Source organism: Bubalus bubalis, chromosome 21 (assembly GCF_019923935.1).
Source record: "Bubalus bubalis isolate 160015118507 breed Murrah chromosome 21, NDDB_SH_1, whole genome shotgun sequence".
Lineage (NCBI taxonomy): Eukaryota > Metazoa > Chordata > Mammalia > Artiodactyla > Bovidae > Bubalus > Bubalus bubalis.
Window position 1 is genome coordinate 37,915,700 of NC_059177.1, and position 13,080 is coordinate 37,928,779.

General features: G+C 38.9%; 1 protein-coding gene across 3 annotated transcripts in view; it reads right to left on the bottom strand.

Annotated features, from left to right (window-relative positions):
- SYNPR (synaptoporin) overlaps positions 1-13,080 on the bottom strand; it is a 303,118-nt gene that overhangs the window by 162,027 nt on the left and 128,011 nt on the right. The gene's annotated exons all lie outside the window — the stretch shown is intronic.

The following is a 13,080-nucleotide window of genomic DNA, read 5'->3' on the forward strand; positions in this document are numbered from 1 at the left end:
ACATTTACTGAGGGTCTACTCTTGGCCAAGCAACATGACTCAGACATGAGGGAGTGACAGTAAAAAGAACAGGGCCTTGCTATTCGACGTCTATTTCAGAGTAAACAATTAAATGGGAATAGGATAAAACAATTGGCATTTAATATTGACATTATTTGAAGATACAGACACATGCGCACACACACATAACTATATACAAAACAAAATAAGAAAAAAATGGGGGCATGTTTTTTGAGGTTTAGTACAGCTAGCTTACTGTGTGAATAAATATACAAATCAGTTAGTGGGTTCAGCAGAGCATGGCTGTACAAACTTACCACAAGAATTCAACATGTATAGAAATTAACACTTTTTTTTTTAAAGAGGGAAAAAAGAACAGTGATAAATCCAACAAGTGCAATGAGTGAGTTTCTTTTACGAGTGAGTTTCTACTGTGTTTGCAAAATATAAAATATTAGTATTTTCTAACACCGTCAGGTCCCTCTACTCTATTTTTAAATTGTGGATAGAGCACTTAATATGATCTCTACCTTCTTAATAAATTTTAAGTTTACAATATAATGGTTGACCCTGGTACAATGTTGCACAGCAGCTCTATAGAGTTTATTCACCTAACTTGATGGAAACCTTATGCCCAGGTCTCCCTACATTTGATATGTTCTAATTTCTATCACCAACCCATCTGCACATGGCAGACATCAAGGCTCATCATGATGAACTATACAGCTCTTAGCTCTGAGGAGCTGGAAGAAAGAGGCTAAAGAGCTTTCAAAACATCACTGTCTTTAAAATCATTATTATGAGGAAAATCGCCCTTCAATCACACCGCATTATTTATGAACCAATTTCTTTTTAACTGACTATCTTAACTTACACTTAAGTTGACACGTTTCTGGATAAATATTTGCACTGCCAGGACCCCAGGGCCACACACATTAGCAAACCTTGTGTACTATATCGTTCTGCCATCAAGGACGGCTGAATACACCGGGTGTTTCCTATTGTTTCCTGAATCATATTCCATGTGTAGTTGGGGGAAAATGTAGCACTGTGTGTGTGAGTAACAGAAACATAACCAATTATGACTGTAGAAAATTTCATTGTTTCATTAGAGAAATAGCTGCAAGCAGAGTTTGAACAGTGTAATGTGAATTTTAACCTCAGTGTTATAAGATGAGAAAATTAATGAGGCTGTTCTACAGTCCAGAGGTGAACAGGGTTCCAATGGAGCCCAACTGTTTTCTAAGCTGAAGCAGTTAATATAAAAGTTAGATCCATTTCTAATATATTTCTCTTTTAATATATTATGTCTAATATTTTATTACTACAGTTCTTGTAGCATTGTTTGTAAAACAGCAACAGAATAAGAAGGAGGGATGTTATATCTTCAAGGTACATTTGCATGTTCAGCTGGTAGAATTCACTAGGATGTAACTACAATTTCGAGTCAGTAAAAATAAACTGTTTCTGAATTTTAATCAGAAAATGTTAAGGGAGAGGTATTAGGAATAAAATGCTTTAAAAGCCCTTTCTAAAACTTAAGTAAAGTTGCTTTGACAAATGCCTTTTGTTCCAAATTGTTTTGAAGCTGATGTTCCATGCCTCATCAATTCCATTTGCCATTATATTATTTATTTCATTTTCATTCTCAGCACTGTCATATTTAGACAATGGTAAGACCTTAAACTTAAAATAACCTCAATGAGTCCCTACACTGCATTCAATATCCTAGAGCCCTGACCTTTATTTTATAAGGTTTTGCAGAGATTGTCAAATAAGGAGAGGTCTTATTGTAGAGTCCATGTTGAATTTCAGGAGAGAGGATCTGTGTATCTTCATGTACCAGAGGTAAATCTCTAGTCAATTGAAATGGTTTTTCTGAGCCATAGTTTCCCTACCTTGATAGAAAACTCAATATATAGCTAATATATTTATTTCCTGGGGTTACTGTAGTATCACATGAAATGATGCATGACTTTGTCAAGTTTTAGGAAGATGGAAAGGTGGTACCACTGGTCATCAAGTCTTGAACTGATTTAAGATTTTCCAAGAGGCTGACTCTCCATTTTTAAGAAAACCTAAAGAGAAAAATCCTAAAATTCACAAATGTGAAAAATAGTTACGTACACTTCTAAAACATTTCTGGAAGTTTCCCTTGATACATTTATTGCTTAGTTTGATTTATAAAAATACGGTTTGAAAGAACAGTTCAGCCTCTCTACCTGATCTATATTTCTCCACAGCTCTTTCCATGACCTAACATTTTCTTTTCTTTCCTTTCTGTCCCCCATCTCCATCTTGCTGAGTAACACATTAGACTGCGGCATTTCCAGTGTCTGTGGAAGTTACTTGCACTTAGTAGAATCTTAAATGTTTGTTGAATGAATAAATATATGAATGAATTTTATGAGAAGCTACCGTTGTTGTTCAGTCGCTAAGCCTTTGTGACCCCATAGACTGCAGCACAACAGGCTCCCCTGCCCCTCACTATCTCCCAGAGTTTGCTCAAACTCATATCCATTGAGCTGGTGATGCTATCTAATCACCTAAACATCACTTCTAAAAATATTCAAAGTAGCTTTTCCTTTATAACAACTAGCCTTTAGTTTCATAATTATGTCATGATTATATAGATAATTTTAGGGTAGTGATCTTACAAAATTTCACTCAACAATAATAATTATATTCTATTTAGTGTAGTACTGTATGTCACACACTTATATATTCTATTGAGAACCTCAAAATAACACCTCCCTCCCCCTACCAATGCTGAGAATTCTTTCCTCACTTCTTTCCTCACTAACAGAAGGCACTTAATTAAAAGTTACGCAGCTAGTGGGGATTGGGAGCCAGAATTTGAAACCAGGGTTTAGATGGACCATTCCACAGAGATAGTTTCTCCCCAAAGAAGATTAATTAGATGTAAAAATTAAATGTGATTTAATGTTTATCTGACGATGTTTTTACTGCATCTTTGTTCTGGATAAATACCTTAGGAAAGATACTCAGTGTTAATTAGACAGTTGTTTTCTCTTCGTGTTTGAAGACACTGTTACATCACATATTTTGGCATTTATTGCTGCTTTGAGGAGTCTACCTTTAATCTAAGCATCATTTAAAATAAATTTCCCAGGTGATTCTGATGTAGGTGGTCCATGCCTAGAAAAAACAATTCTGGAGATAAGAGAGCTTAGAGCTTAGACTTAGAGCTTCTAGAGAACCTTCCTTCCTAATAGCTCCAGGCTCCTCTATGGGGTGATCCTTGATTCCATCCATGTGGAGGGTTGAAGTCATCCCCACTGAAGACACAGAACAATGAAAATCGGGGAGATCAAACAACTGGTCAGTTCACATCACAACCAGAGCTGGAAGCCCAGTGTTTTAACTTGTTCTAGAGCCAGGACCATGTAAATGTACATGTGAACCCTGTGGACATCATCAAAATGTGGATTGTGATATTCAGTAGTATGAAGTGCAACTGGAGATTCTGCATTTCTAACAAGCTCCGAGGCAATGCCAATGCTTGCTGTCCCCATCCCACCCTTTGAATAGGAAGCTGCAGAAGCAGCTGGCTGTCCCTTTTGAAACATGCCCAAGGATTTAAACATATTTAAGGATGCAACACTCCTGGTCCCACAAGCTTTAATTTACTCCAAGAAGGATCACTGTATTTCTTACTCTGTCCCTATTGTTGAGTATTTTCTAGAATATGAACCAAATGAGGAATGTCCTAATCAGGCTTTCACAGGTTATCTGTGTTTAAGAGCCCAGGTTGGGGTCCAAAACACCAACTTATAGTTTCAGAATTACCACTTATAAAATGTGTGATCTTGAATAAGTAGCTACATCTACATCTCCTTTACCCTATCCTGAAAACACTAACAATGATCCCTCAGGATGCTGCTGGGAAGGATTAGACTGTGTGAGATCCAGAGCACAATGCCTGGGAAACAGTAAGCGCTGTCTAATTGTCAGATACGTGAACTCTTAGCATACTGCTGTGTGACCCTCATTCTGATATTCCTAGACTTATGAAAGGAGTCCATGCCCTTCAGAATTTTGTGGGCTCTAATCCTTCCCTCTTTGAACCTCCTTAAAGAGTCATTATAAGGATTAAATGAATTAATATGCATGAAACACTTGGAGACGTGCCTGTCACATAATTAGCACCCAAGATGGCTTAGCTTTTATTTTTAGCACTCACTACAATTATAATTAAGTCACTTTTGAGGGGCTTTTAAATTACCTCTTCCCCCATTAGACAGTGAATCTTAGGAGAGTAGGGATGACATCTGCTTTAGTCACCTCTGTATCCTGCATCTTAACACCACACCTGGCACACAGTTGCTGCTCGATAAATACAACAGAAACATAAATGAAGGAGTGTATGAACAAATGAAAGAGGGAATGATAGAGAAAACATTCTTTCCTTCTTGAAGAGACCCGCAGGGAGGAGAAAGGATGAGAAACACTCTCTTAGAGCAGAGAAGCAGTGGGAGAGAGAAAAGGCAACCACGTTGGGAACCTGGTCTGGGGGAGGTTTGGAGGGGGTGTCTTCCAAATTCCTTGGAGAGTGACGAATTTATAAATATCAGTCAGAGCATGTTCCCGGAAAAAATACGAGTTAACTGAGTTTTCAGATAAAATACGTCCTGAGATGCTTTGAGGTAAATAAAATATGAGACTATGTATAAAATAGATAACGAATGAGAGCCTAGTAAATAGCACTCTAATCAATAGTGTATTGATTAGGGAACTCTAATCAATGCTCTGTGGTGACCTAAATGGGAAGGAAATCCATAAAAGGGGATATATGTATATGTATAGCTGAATCACTTTGCTATACAGCAGAAACTAACACACATTGTAAGGCAACTATACTCCAATAACATTTTTTTTCATGAAATAAAATATGACAAATGAGAAGCCTTTGAACTTCATACAACAGGGGCCAATGAGAAACTCAGAGAAGGCAGCAAGAGGCTTTCCTGAACTTTTATCTTCACAGAGGAAAAAACTGGGATCTGGCAGTTTGTCCGAGGGACTTTTGGGATCATGTGGAGGGAGGAGAGGGTTAAGGCCACACAATTACTAGGTCAGAGGTTGTGTGAACCCCCCTTTTTCCAACCTCTCACAATGAATGGGTTATGCCTGAACAGATGGCAGGGAAAGGGTTTCGAGGAAGTAGAAAGGGAAATACAAAAGAATTCTTTGAGCTGAGCTGATCATAGGGAATTGCTTTATCCATATTGCATTTGGTTTTATTATGGTTATTCTTCACTGAAGATACTCTGTCTCTGCAATTTATAATAGGAACATAAATCTCCCCTTGAGATGGAATTACCCAGGAAACCATATCTAGGCTACTTTAGACCCATCCCATTACTGCAGTCATTTTCTTGGTAGACTGGGGAAAACATCCCCTCTCACCTCTTGCACTCATCAAGGGCACCTAGTGAAAACTGGCAGCAGAGCAGACTTTGATTAGAGAGGGAAGGAAACAATGATACTATTGTCTAGTCTGTGTGGTCTCAAAAGGGTTTTCTCATAGCATATATGAAAGCGATCCTCTCCAGAACTCCAGAGAAGGGACCTATTATTCCCATTTCACAGATGAAGAGAACTGAGGCTCAGGGAAGGCTAATGAATTGTCTAAGACCAAGCATACTTGTAAGTGGCAGAGCCAAGATTTGGATCTATAATACTTCCTCTCCTTCTAAGTTCAATTCTTTAAGACAATGTAAGCAGAAGACAACTTTCCTGATGGGCATTTTACTAGGGCAATATGCTTGGAATGCCTTTTATCTTGGCAAAAGTGACAAGGGTCTCACTAGTGACAGATATCTTTTAACAGTTAGTCATCAGATGAGCAAGGATGTGGGCCCAGGTTCCCTCATCTGGGAAAGCCCTACATCGATCCAAGCTGATGAGTAAATGTGAAGAGCACCACTGCAACCTACTACCTGTCTTTGATGTGCTCTCCATGTCTAGCTCAATGTTTCCTGTAGCCTCTAAAGAGGCTGAAATACGGCTAAACTAACCCCCCAAATTCTTGGGTATACCCAATTAATAAAAAAACTGGGGTCCAATCTCAGGCACCCAGACATTTGGTAATAACTCAGAACACATACATTTTTCATATGTACCAGGTCCATAAACTGGCCTTTCTGCATCTGAAATGATTCTTCAGCTCATTGGGCTGGAAGAACAACTGAGCTCTGCTGTTAACACCTTTCTGCACTGAATTCACCATCGGGCCTGGAGAAACGCAACTCACCTTACAGGGCTTCAATTTTCTGACTTAAAGAAATTAAGGTTTAGTATTTTACTGTCACTGTCAGATGGTTTGAGGATGTCATCTCTTCCTGCTGGGATGCTGACTCACAAAGTAGGTATGCTGCTGCTACTGCTGCTGCTAAGTCACTTTAGTTGTGTCCGACTCTGTGCGACCCCATAGATGGCAGCCCACCAGGCTCCCCCATCCCTGGGATTCTCCAGGCAAGAATACTGGAGTGGGTTGCCATTTCCTTCTCCAATGCATGAAAGTGAAAAGTGAAAGTGAACTCACTCAGTCATGTCCGACCCTCAGCGACCCCATGGACTGCAGCCTACCAGGCTCCTCCGTCCATAGGATTTTCCAGGCAAGAGTACTGGAGTGGGGTGCCATTGCCTTCTCTGCAAAGTAGGTATATCTGACTTCAAAACCTGTCCTCCAACCACTCTGCTAGACTGATCTCTAAGGCTTCCTGTGGCTTTTGCCATGTATCACTCCACACTCCTTGGGCAACTGAGGATGAGGATGAGGAAGGGAGGCTGCTATTTACTATGTGCACTGAGGGCAAAACCACCCAGTTAACAAATAGTGAGTAAGAAGTAAGCCTGTGGACCTCCATCTGCTGCTACACTGCCATTATTTCCCAAACAACCTCAAAGAGAATCTGTGTGCTTTAGACATACCTACCTTTATTTTCTCACTAAATTTTATCAAGATAATTTTGTAGAAAAACTCTAGATTTTTGAGTCAGGACATCTGAGTGTGAATCTAGGTTCTGTCCATTATCAGTTGCAAGCATTTGGGCATAAAATGATTTTAAATGTCCATTTGTTCATCTATTAAAAGGTTATGATATTTTCCATTTCCTCTTTTGTTGATTTCTGAAATTCAATAAGACAATGTAAGGCAAGTCAGCATGGTGGTAAAGTGCTATACAGAAAAAAGGAATATAGTAGTTAAAAGAAAGACTTAGAGATGCCTTACTTATCTTTGTTAGACAAGTTGCACAGAGTATTTGGGGAAAACCACTTAAGAATCTTAGAGTAAACCATGCAGCGGAGTGTCTGAAAGTCAGAAAAGTAGGTATGTTCAGGGAAGGTTCCATCAACACTGGTGGTGAGTACTCAGTTTCTTTTAAGAGGTCACTTGGCATTGCCTGGAGATGTTTGGTTCTCACAAACTTGGTGGTGTGTTGCGGGGCAGCTGGCTACTGACATCTAGTGCGTAGAGGCAAGGGATATAGCTAAACACCCCGTAATACATACAACAGCCACACATACATACAACATCAATGAATTATCTGGGCCAAAAATGTTAATAGTGTCAAAGTTGAGAAATCCTGCATGAGTTTTAGAAGCTAGTGTATCTATGTATTCCTGTGTTCTAGCATCTAGAGCTATACTTGGCATAAAGTAGACACCCAATATATATATACATGTTTTCTGAATGAATGAACATGCGAATGAACACCCACAGAGAACTCAATAATGCCAGACAGAACTAATTCATACTGCCAGTGAAAATCTTATATCCTCTAGGCACCTTCTCTGTCTACTCCTCTAGCTTCTTTACTTTTCTGTTCTGTCAGAGCGTTTCTTTTCTCTTCCAAAGTCAGGTAAGAGTAAGAATAGCCTATCAAATCTGAGGATACCTGGGAGCTATAAATAATGCTTAGAAGGCACAACTGAAGGCCTTCCCCAACCACCCCCTTCAGAGCACTCCCTTTCAGCCGGACAGTCGTCACATCAGTAAAGAAACGCATTCACCGTCGTTCCTTCACCAAGCCCGAACACATAGGACCAAAAGCACATCTTTCCTGCAAATGTCTTCCCAGAACAGTTCAATTATGCTTTTAGAAAGACACATCCTGGCCATGAAAGAGAAACTAGGTTTAGATGAGAAAATGGAAAATGAAGGCATTTAGTTCTAGGAGCGCAGATATTTTGTCTATCTGTTCATCACTGTATCTCCCATGCCTAGCAGGGTTCCTGGCATGTGGCAGGCATCCTTAAATATTGGCTGAATGTAAGAATAGCCTGGTGAAGTCACACTCCAAGCCTTTCCTCAAATCTGCCCTCAACTAAAAAAAAATTTTTGGTCTCAACCATTCAATTTCATAGGAAGGCAAATTGAAGGTCATAGGTTTTGAAAAATTATATCCCTTTTCCTCCCTTATCCAAAACTAGATAAAGATATATGGGTTCATCATTGAGATGTGGCCGTCAACATGGCGACTTAAACAGTGCTCACAATAATAATCTATATTGGGCATGAATGTTCTTAAGGCCATGTTTTACCAGAAATAAAACAAGCCTAAAATATTTGTCATGTCTTTGCCAGAAAGCCTACATGGAGACAATGTGTGGTACTTTGGGAGGATTTAAACATTCTGTAAGCAGGGCTGAGGAAGTCACATGGTGACTATCAATAGAAACTTTTTATCCCCAACCTGCCAGTCCCCCCAAAAAACCCTAATGACATGATTACACACTTATATTGGCCAACCCAGAGCTCCCTAGTGAACTGACTGCCCTGTGCTGGGAATAAGCTTTCCAGAAGCCATAGGAGAATGTGTTTGAAGTTGCCCAGGAACCATTTCCCATTAAGACTTTTGGCTAGAATCTGTGTTAAAAAATGATCACTGTAAAATAAATTAATTATGCAGATCCATTAGTCTGCAGAGTAGAGAGACTGAGGTGTTTCCATTTTCAATTCAACCTTAGTCTTTTAAAGATTTAAAGGCACACCAATGACCAAGAGCTTCTTCTGAAAGAGAGAATAGTTCATGTGCTCCTTTCAGGCTCAAAATTCTCCCTGATTCCATTTTCTTAGACAAGTATGGAACAGGACCACCAGCTCTGTTTGTACACTAGCTTAGAATGTTTGATGACAAATTCAAGCCTCATCCAACACATTATGTCTTAACACCAGATGCTTCCTCCATACTTAATAGATCGTTTTTAAGCTCTTAAGGATCAACATGATTAAGTACACACATCCACGGCCAAAGAAAAGGCAGAAGGGAACGTAGGTAAGATGAAATACAATCTCTATGTGATTTATATTGGATTTGGTCACCTCTGGGAAGAAACATCTATCTTGTAGATGAAGACTGACATATGATAACACTTAATAAAACTGTCTCTAAGTTTAGTGTGAAGGGGTAAGCCTATATCTGATGAACACTGTGGATGAAAACAATGTTATGTTTTTAAAAGTGCTCATGTGATGATTGTTCATATATTGAAAACTCTTAAATGCTGTTGGAAAAAGCAGATTGATTTAAATTTCTTTTTCCTCACTGACTATAATACAACACCCCGATTAACCACACAATTATTATTTTTCAAGAGCAAGGGAAAGAGGTAATAGAGAATTGATAGTTACTAACCTTGCCTCTGACAAAAATAACAGTCATTCTGGAAACATTTTATTGGGTACTTTACTCTGAACTCTTAGTTCACTAGAAATAACTCAAAAGCTATCACTAGTAGATGCGGCAGTCCATATTGACCAAGAAGTCAATATTGTGTCAACACTTCAAAACTGGACTTTTAATCCTCCCAGTTTGTGATGGGTTGTTTTTGTTTATTTGTTTGCTTGTGTTTTTAGATCCCTCTGGTTTTGGGTGAAACAGAGCAAGAGTGTCCTAAGCTCAGTTCTCTCTCTTCTAGCAACATTTTCATCAATCACAATCTCTCTCATTGTGGGAAAAAATGCAGCATTTCACAGGTTCACCTTATGAAAGGTGTGCCCTGCCTCTAGCCTGAAAACTGCCAGTGGGGGAGAACTCTCAAACATATTGATTCTATGTCAGTTGCATTTTCCTCCCAAAAGATCCATTTGAATTTTATTGCATTAAATGAATTTCAAATAGGGGGTTCAGTGCTCAGGTGCAAAAGAACACATCTGGGACCTTTGAATTTCAACTTTGTCACGCTTCTCATCATGCTTATCGGCAGCTGTTTTCATTTTTTAATTACTCAGGTGGTATAGATGCTTTGCAATATTCTACCTGAAGGGCCACCTCCATGCTTTCCAGCTGACCACAAAGTGCAAGAAAATAATGCTGAGGGTGAATTAAAAAAAGGTGAGAATTCTACAAATCCTCCACAAATACATCAATTCAGCAGCAACTGCTTTTTATATTTTCCCTCAGTGACAAACCAGATGCCTTGAAGTATTGATATGTATATTATCATTGCATCTTTATTTTGACTCTATGTTCGAAAGATTGAAAAGCAAAGAGATGGATTTCTTATGATCAATTTTAAAAGCTACCTTAATTTAGCTACTACTGCATATAGCTCTCCCTAGGCTGGTTCCCTTTCGTCACATCCACATCTTTGTAGTTGAGTGGAAATACAATACACATTCTCCAGCTACAAATACATAATTTGCTTGTAGTCACAAAAGCACAGCCTGAGAAGGAGGCTATGCAGTTTTAAAAGAGAAAAAAGCACTAATAAAATATGGTGTGTTATTGTAAGCCCCTGCAAATCACTGCAGACTGCCTGTAGATTGTACTGAGGAAGTGAAACTCTGACTGAGGGGAACGATGAAGAGCTTGACTGCAGAATGAGTCTGCCTGGCTCTGAGTTTCATCATTATCACTGTGTTTGTACCTCAAACTTGCCCTCTGTCTCTGTTTTCGTATCTGTAAAACGGGGAGGTAATATGATCTCCATCCTGGGATGGCTGTGAAGATTCAAGGAAACAAGCCATGCAAAGTGTTTAGCACAGTGCCAGGTGTACAGTAGGCACTTACCGAATGGAAACGACGGATGCATTCTTTATCTTGCTAAACAGAATAAATGGTCTCATAGTGAAAGAAAAATTCCCTTTGTTATTCCCAATGTGGCACAAATTTCTAGTCCTTGGAAGAGATTACATTACTGGAGGGATATAGCATTCTGGACTTCTCCAAAGGGATGCTTTTAAGACCATGCGTGCTAATCCTCAGTCACACAAAAGGTCTTGATGTCTTCAAGACACAGATGCCCCATTGCTCTTCCTCTGTCAGTGGATGTGAGCCTGCTTGGAGCCCTAACACTTATGTCAACTGGTAACCTAGAGGACAAGATGCTTTCACCTGCAGGGTGCCACCCCCTCACATCTGCATTCATTTCTATTACTGAACAGCTTCAGAGGACAATCAACTCTTTTTACACCTAACAATTTTGTACATAACCTGTTACGACAGCCACATAAAGAGAAAGATGACAAAAATATTAAGGGATCCATTAGGGGAGTGGGTGTTGGGAAGATGAGGACAGCTGTTCAGTGCTGTTGAGTTTACTTAGTACTGAATGCCAACAGCCCAAGGATTAAAGCTTTCTTTTTTCAACAAATTATCAGCTAAGGAACACTTGGTTCCCGTGAGGATTTATGCCATCTAATACTGTTGACACTGGGAACATGCCTATTTGATCAATAAGAGGCAATGTAAGTTCATATGGGTTTGGAGGATTTTTAAAAAATATATAATAGCTTTTAAAAAAAATATTGGAGGATTTTTGAGGCTGAACACAATTAACCAAAATTTAAAAATCTGTTTGTCAGAATGAGTAGTTTCATTCCAGCTTGCAAAGAGTGTGTGAGGGGCTGAATGTTCAAAAGAAGGAGATGGGAGGACCACATTTCCAGATTCCTAGACACTATTTCCATGAGCTGCTCCTAGACAACCTCAGGATCTGAATCATGGCTCTTATGGAAAAGATTCTATGCCTAAGAGGTCTATGCACACATGATGTTCCCAACTTTACTTTCAAAATCTCTGAAAATAGAACTACCCCTTTTGCTTCTTATTCAATGATGCTTTAACTTTCATTATAAATGTATTCTCTAATCCATTTCACCATGAAAAAAAGACAATGCAGATTTGTTGTCTGTGTAACAAAAAGAGAAGATGAAAGCCTCAGTTTGTTTCCATTAGAGCAATTACTTAATCATCTTATCATCTCTGTCTAGGATAATTATATTAATAGACTTTCTCTCAGACTTCTGAATTAACAACAAAGAATTCAGATCCTTTAACACTTTCTGGAAAAAAGAAAAAAAAAAAAAAGCAGTTAAGCAGTTAACCAGGTAATGCCTTGTAAAAACCATAACCAGCAGTGGTGAGCAGGTCATGGATTTGCACTGGTATGAATTTAATAACAGCAACTTCTCTCTTGATCAGCATCAGATATAGAAACAGGAGAGCCAGGGCTGGGCATCTGACAGATGGTGGCACAAATACACAGTGCAAAGAAAGACGGAAGAGAAGCAACAGCCACTCAACGATTAGATCTTTTCACAGAATTCTGGAGTAATGATCTGAACACTTTTCATAAATTCAGTTCTTTTCAAGGTGCACGTACCTGATCTTAAGAGAAAACTCATCCAGCCTACTCTGGTTTAAGACCTCATGAAGTCAGCATAGCCCTTTTGGCACAGCACACAATATTTATCAGCTATTTATGGAGTTTAAGAAATTCTTGCTCTGACACTAAGGAAGAAACTTTAATTAAAACGGTATGCAGGCAGGTTATGGCACAGTGAATATACTTAAGACATTAAACACTCCTGGTGGGAGGCAGAATGACATTACATTTTTATGAAGCCAGATATAAGTTTGCTTTAATAGTTTCCTTACTATGTTCAAAGACACCCAACACATTCTTGAACAACCAAGATAAGCATCAGACTACCATACAGCACAGCTCTTTGGTTTAAACAGATGAATACAAGCAAGCACAGTAAGAGAAAAAAAAGGTGTTACCACTAAAGATGTCAAAAAATGATATTTGGAAAGATAAGTGACT